Raw genomic sequence first — 6,000 nt, forward strand, 5'->3', positions numbered from 1 at the left:
ATAGTATCCTGTGTACTTCAGGATGATATATGGCAGGCTAGGCGCGTGCATGTGTGTGTGTGTGTGTGATCCATATACAGGCCATAAGGGTATGATAGTAAGAGAAGGTTATGTCAACATTGATTTCTCCTTTAGCGGAGTCTGTTTCTCTTTAACCTTTTCATTGAGAACCTTTGTAAACGCAATCACTTCTGTCATTTATCGTCTTCTCTCCTTTAGTGTTTTTTTTTATTTTTTATCTTGGCTTATTTCACGAAATTGAACCATTAACGTCCATGTTGAATTTGGAACGTCCTGTCTTCTCTTCTTTGTAAATTATTTGATTAAATGCTAAATAAATATGCAATCTGGTTATTATTAACCAACATTGATGGTGTGAAAATAAAAACAAGTCTATGCACATAATAGACACAAAGCTATGAAAGTTTGAGTCGTGAAAGTGTAGTTTAATGAAAGTTTAGTCGTCGACAGACGGCCGTTTAAAATTAGAGGTGGACCGGCCTATAGACGGGTACTATTTGTTTTCCCCCGGAAAAAAAGGCGAATGACGGACAACGGCTGGGGCTACATATGGATGACAAATAACGGACGCTCAATTTTTAGTAAAATGCCCAGCTCTGTACATATACATATGTGTGTAAATTATCTTTCGATGATGTCACTGAATTTGAGGGATTTTTTAAAAAATCTTGGGGAAAAATCATCTTATGGTATCATTCTTGAATATAGAGAGTGTACTGTATATAAAGTCATTTAGTCAATCATAAGAATGATTACTCAAGTAAATGAGTTTAGTTATGCCTCATCTAATAGAGCAAAGTGAAAAATATACACAGAAAATTTCCCAGGAAAGTGTTATGAGTATACTGTTGAAATAATTTCTTATTAATCAAACAACTGCTGCGTCAAATAAGCAGTTTTGTTGATGAGTAAGCATGCAGTTATTATAACGTACAGTTTTATTTTCTTTGTTTATTCATCTCTTTTTACTGGGTTTGTGTGCCTGTCCAAATATTTTTTTATCAGAAGTGCGAGAGCTCAGATGAAAATTGAAAAAGTAATGGATCACGACCCGTGCTTCTCAACAACTAATCAATGAATCTCTGGGAGGTTTTGTCTTTGGACATTTTAGTCAGCTTAAAATAATTTGCCTTTGGAAAGTATGATGCAAAAACGATCAATTTGGGAAATTATGTGAAAAATGCACAAAAAAATGCATGTTTGTGAGAGAGAGAGAGGGGGGGGGGGACGCCAGTATTCGATGGAATCTGCTGGACAAGATAGTGAGGTGATGGAAGAATAAGATTGATCGGGATGTGAATACAAATAGTGTTCTTATTGAAGCATCCCGGGATCTTTAGATATCACCCTCCTACCTTCCTTCCGTCCTTCCTTACTACCCTTTCATCCCACCCCTCTTGTCCTCTTTCTCACTCTCTGCTGCTCCTTTTTCTCTTATCTCTCTGCAGAAACAAACACATTAGCAGAGATCAGGGAGGGAATCGCGTCATCTTTAAGTCCTCCACACCCCTGCTGTTGCCCAGCAGAGCGTTACGCAGTGCAACATTAATGTGTATGGGTGTTGCGCCTTTTTGCTTTAACACATGATTAAGCATGCGCATGCTTATTCGTGCCCAAAATGCAGAAGTTACAATTGTGTGTGTGTTTGCCCGCGAGAGGAGGCTATACAGTCCTCTCCCATGCTGCAGGCATTGAGCAGAGAGTGGGGGAATGTGCTTGCCACTGCAGTAAATGGGGGGAAAAAGAGGGGGCGGGGGGGAGGGGAGTCGTAGGAGCCGTAAAGTTGCTGAGGCAAACAAAAGAAAGGAGGGAGACAGTAGGACTCTCTCATCCTTAATTAGACTTTCCACTCTTCCATCGTTTTTTTGAGAACTAAAGCATGAACTTTTTTGTCTCCTTCTCGGTCTTCTCCAAACATTTGTTGTTTCCCTTCTCATCAGCCCCCCCCCCCCCCCCGTACCCCTCACTCCAGTAAGGGCATCCGCATACGCCAGAAGAAGAAAAATGTGTTCTCTCTCCCAGAGATACAAGAAAAGAATGACAGCAGTTTCTTCCTGAATCTGATTTAATATATGGTGTCTGACAGCTATTGTGTTATTGGTCAAAAATTTGAAGTCAGGTTAATGTAGAAAAACAAAAATGTCTAGTGCAGTTTTCTTCATGATTAAATAATAAGTACTTTGGAAGTCTTTGGTTTTCTCTTGGTGCAGAAGTTTGTAAAGCAATTGAACGTTTGGAGGATAAGCTGGCCGAGGCAGTGAAAAACTTTGAACTGTATATTGTAATACTTTAAAAATGGGCACATGTTCATCTTTGTGCCGGGGCAAGTCTAGTTTAGCGTGTTTAGGAATTTAGCAGACTGTGCTCTGCTGCGTGTTCCGGCAGACCGAGGCCATTTTTTACTACACCCCCCCCCCCAGTGCAATTGAGAATTTGGTGACAGAAAGTAGACTAGATCTTAGACCAACTACAAGCAGGTCTAAGTTGTGGTGCAGGTGGTGTAAAAGTGATTCTAATGGATTTTGATTGCCACCCATGCGCCCAGTTGGACTGCAGTCTGCGCTAGATTTGAGCTGGGCACAGAAATAGGTCCCCCTGAGTAATGTGCTTGATAAATTTGTTATGTTATATTGAAATAAATACCAATCAGTTGAGATGTTTTTGTTGTTTCTGTGTTTATGCTGGAAGAGAAAACAGAAGGAAAAAAAAGTTGATCAAGTAAGTCTGTTATTATCTGAGCTCATTTGCCACTCAAACATTTGATGGTTTAACATCCTCAGGCCGTTTCAGGTCATTGCCCTAATAACTTATTTTAGTCAGGGTTGGTCCCTTTAAATTTTTATGAGAGCGATATCTCCCTCGGAAGCAATTAAAAAGTCCAACATGTCCTATTAAATGTTTCTGTTTTTCTCCAGTATTTTTAATTAGAACGTGTAATTTCTACTGGAGTTGAACCCAACACAAACAAACTGTTTTAAGCTCCCTCTCAGGATGCTGAAAATCCCTTTAGAAGACGTTATAGTCAACAAATGCAAACGTTGAAGATCTGACCTTGCTGCTGGCAGCATCACGCCTGACAGATCTACTCGACCAAATGCTGTGATCACTTCTGCACTTGGGGAAAAAAAAAAAGTATGATAGTGACCCCACAAGATTGCCTTCAGCTAAACATTTTAAACAAGGCTATAAAGACACATACCTAGGTATTTTCTCCACCTTGAAGTTTAAAACAGATATGCAACGTGTTTGAAAAAATACATGAAAACATATGAAAGCATATCTGGACAAGAGTTTTGGCCTAGCAACCTTTTACGTGTTCTCCTTTTGTATTCATGTGTTTGGATTGCTTGTCCTGTTCAATAAATAGCTGAAAGTGTACTGGCGACTATGACTCTCCTTTTTCCCCCCTGCACTGAAGTGCGGTTGTAACTCAAATTTTAGCTGGTAAAACAACAGCAAGGAAATCGACCAGGAGACAGCTCACAACTAGAAAAACTCACAAGGACACAGAACACTATCCTCGATCAGACATTGAGATTCCGAACAAAGCTGGATATGCGACAGCATTTAGTGACTTTTGTGAAAACATGGATTTCCAGTCACAGGGCGGGACCGAAGCGGATTTCCTCAAATGTCTCAGAGCCACAACAATGAAGTGGATGAAGTCTTAATATGACTGTTACATAACCCTTTTCAGACTCATTTTCTTTGAACGAAATGGGCTAATGGCAAACCAAGGGAACTAGAAAGAGATTCCGGTAGTGTAGCTAGTGTATAAAAGGAAGAAGTAGACAGGAGACATGGCAGACACAGACAGGAAGGAGAAGGTGTGAGTTAATAAGGAGTCAAGTGAAATATGCCCGCAAGTGCTGGAGACCTTTGCCAAAATCATATTTCCGAAAGTGCAGCAATTGAGGTCTTCCCAGCAATTACTGTACATCCATCAGCAATGTGAATCACTGTTAGTCTCAGCATGAGGGCTTTCATGAACATGTGTCACTATCGCATAGTGAGAGTGCTTACTGATTCCATTTGCCAGGTTTCTCTACCTCTGACTCATGGTTGACTATCAGCACAATATTATGCACAAACGCGTCTACTATTTACGGTGCTGATATAACTGACGTCATTTCAAATTCACACTGTCACGCCCCCACAGGTGAATGACAAGAAGTGTGTGGAAGGACGCGCATGCAAGTACAATGCTCAATGCATATAAAAAAAAAAAAGCATGACTCATAATGGTGAATGGTTGAAAAATATTGTTAGGTGTATGCTCCACTTGAGATAGATTTGAAGTCAGAAAAGACATCCTTGGACTGCGATTGAAACGAGCAATCGTGATCCAATTACAGTCGGTGACTCCACGTCTACTGAATAACAGAAAAACTGCAATCTCTGTTGTTCTCATCGGTTAACAATGTTTTGAAGCTCCACATGTACTGGACTGTATTACTTTTATTAAAGCACAAATAACATGGCACGAGCTGATTGCCTTGGCCGCTATAGCTATAGCAAAGTGACGAAAAGGGCGAGAATAAAAAAGGGAGTGTCGCTATTTCTGAAGCTATTGACAATGATAACACCATTCAATAATTGCACTGGTGCATTTTGGTGAAAGAGACTCTCCATGCTTTGCTTTTTTGCCAGTTTCCCTATGCACTTTTTTCAATTTGGAAGATGGAGATTTCAGATTTGAAAGTTTTCTGGATTGCAGCATTTTAGGTAAGATATTCATTGGTTTTTACACGTGAAAGGATCCTACAATTCAGGACAGATTATGCATTTTTACAAACCGTGATTCATCTTGTTCCTTCATTTATTATGTACAGATCAGTACCTTTTTTTAAGTACCCTTCAGTTGTATATAACTTAGTACAACCCATGGCATTTAATCTTAGAACATTTTGGTTTTAAACATCAATAAAGGCAACATTTTAAGGTAATCATTATTTTACTATTATTTTGCTAAATTAGCTGCTGGTGGTACTTGGAGAGGAAAGTATTTGTTTTTAGATGGTATATTTGGTAAATTGCTTGAGTAGTTGTACTACACTGCTCCAGAGGAAACAGTGTCACAGTTGCACTACACAAATTTGCTGTATTACACAGATCTTAGTGCCCTTTGTACAACACACATTAAGTGGTCCAAACAAATATTGCTATACTCAATCTGACTAGGGCATTTTTAATAAAAAAATAAATAAAAAAATGAGACATGGGTACAATTATCCTGTAAATTGCAAAAGAAAAAAGTCAGTGTTTGGAACCCGCAATAGAGTAGTGGTGGGATGGCTATCGGAACACTTAAGTTTTCTTATCCCATTCTCACAATGAGTCCCATTCTGCTCTTTAATTTGCCTCAGGGGGTCAATAAAGTCTATCTGCGGTATATATCTATTTTATGGTGTTTGCAGTAGCAGTAGAAATGCATTGGACCATAGCAAGAGGTATTTCCATTTTTTGGGGTGATCTTATTTCGCAACTTGAGAGGTGCCAAATATTAGAAACAGCACATGGTCAAAATAATACGTCCCTGCCAGTGTCAGTTAAAACTGAGCATTATTGATTTGTAAAGTCAGATAATTGATACTATTCTTATACAGTGTTGGACCTCTTTAGATGCAGATTTGTGCAGGTCTAGTTACTGAGTTGACCGAGGGGAAAGTCACTCTCGGGTAGATTGAAAATGATTTACGCCAATTCTTCTGAATATATATTCATTTTGTGATTAAAAGTACAATATGTGTGATATATTGTGATAATTGACTTTTTGTTGAAACATTGACCTCCATTTAACAAAAAATGATTAAGAAGCAATAACATTGCCCAAACTAAGCCCCAAATTAAGGAATTAGTTGTGTCAATAACCTCAACAAAGTTTTGAGATGACTGTTGGGAAGGATTGAATAAAATATTGATGATTAAGTCATCAATATTTATTGATCATTAAGAGGCTCCCATCTCAAGGTTGATGAA

This window comes from Filicampus tigris, chromosome 16 (genome assembly GCF_054856515.1).
Source record: "Filicampus tigris isolate MCC_2025a chromosome 16, RoL_Ftig_1.0, whole genome shotgun sequence".
In the NCBI taxonomy this organism is placed as follows: Eukaryota; Metazoa; Chordata; class Actinopteri; order Syngnathiformes; family Syngnathidae; genus Filicampus; species Filicampus tigris.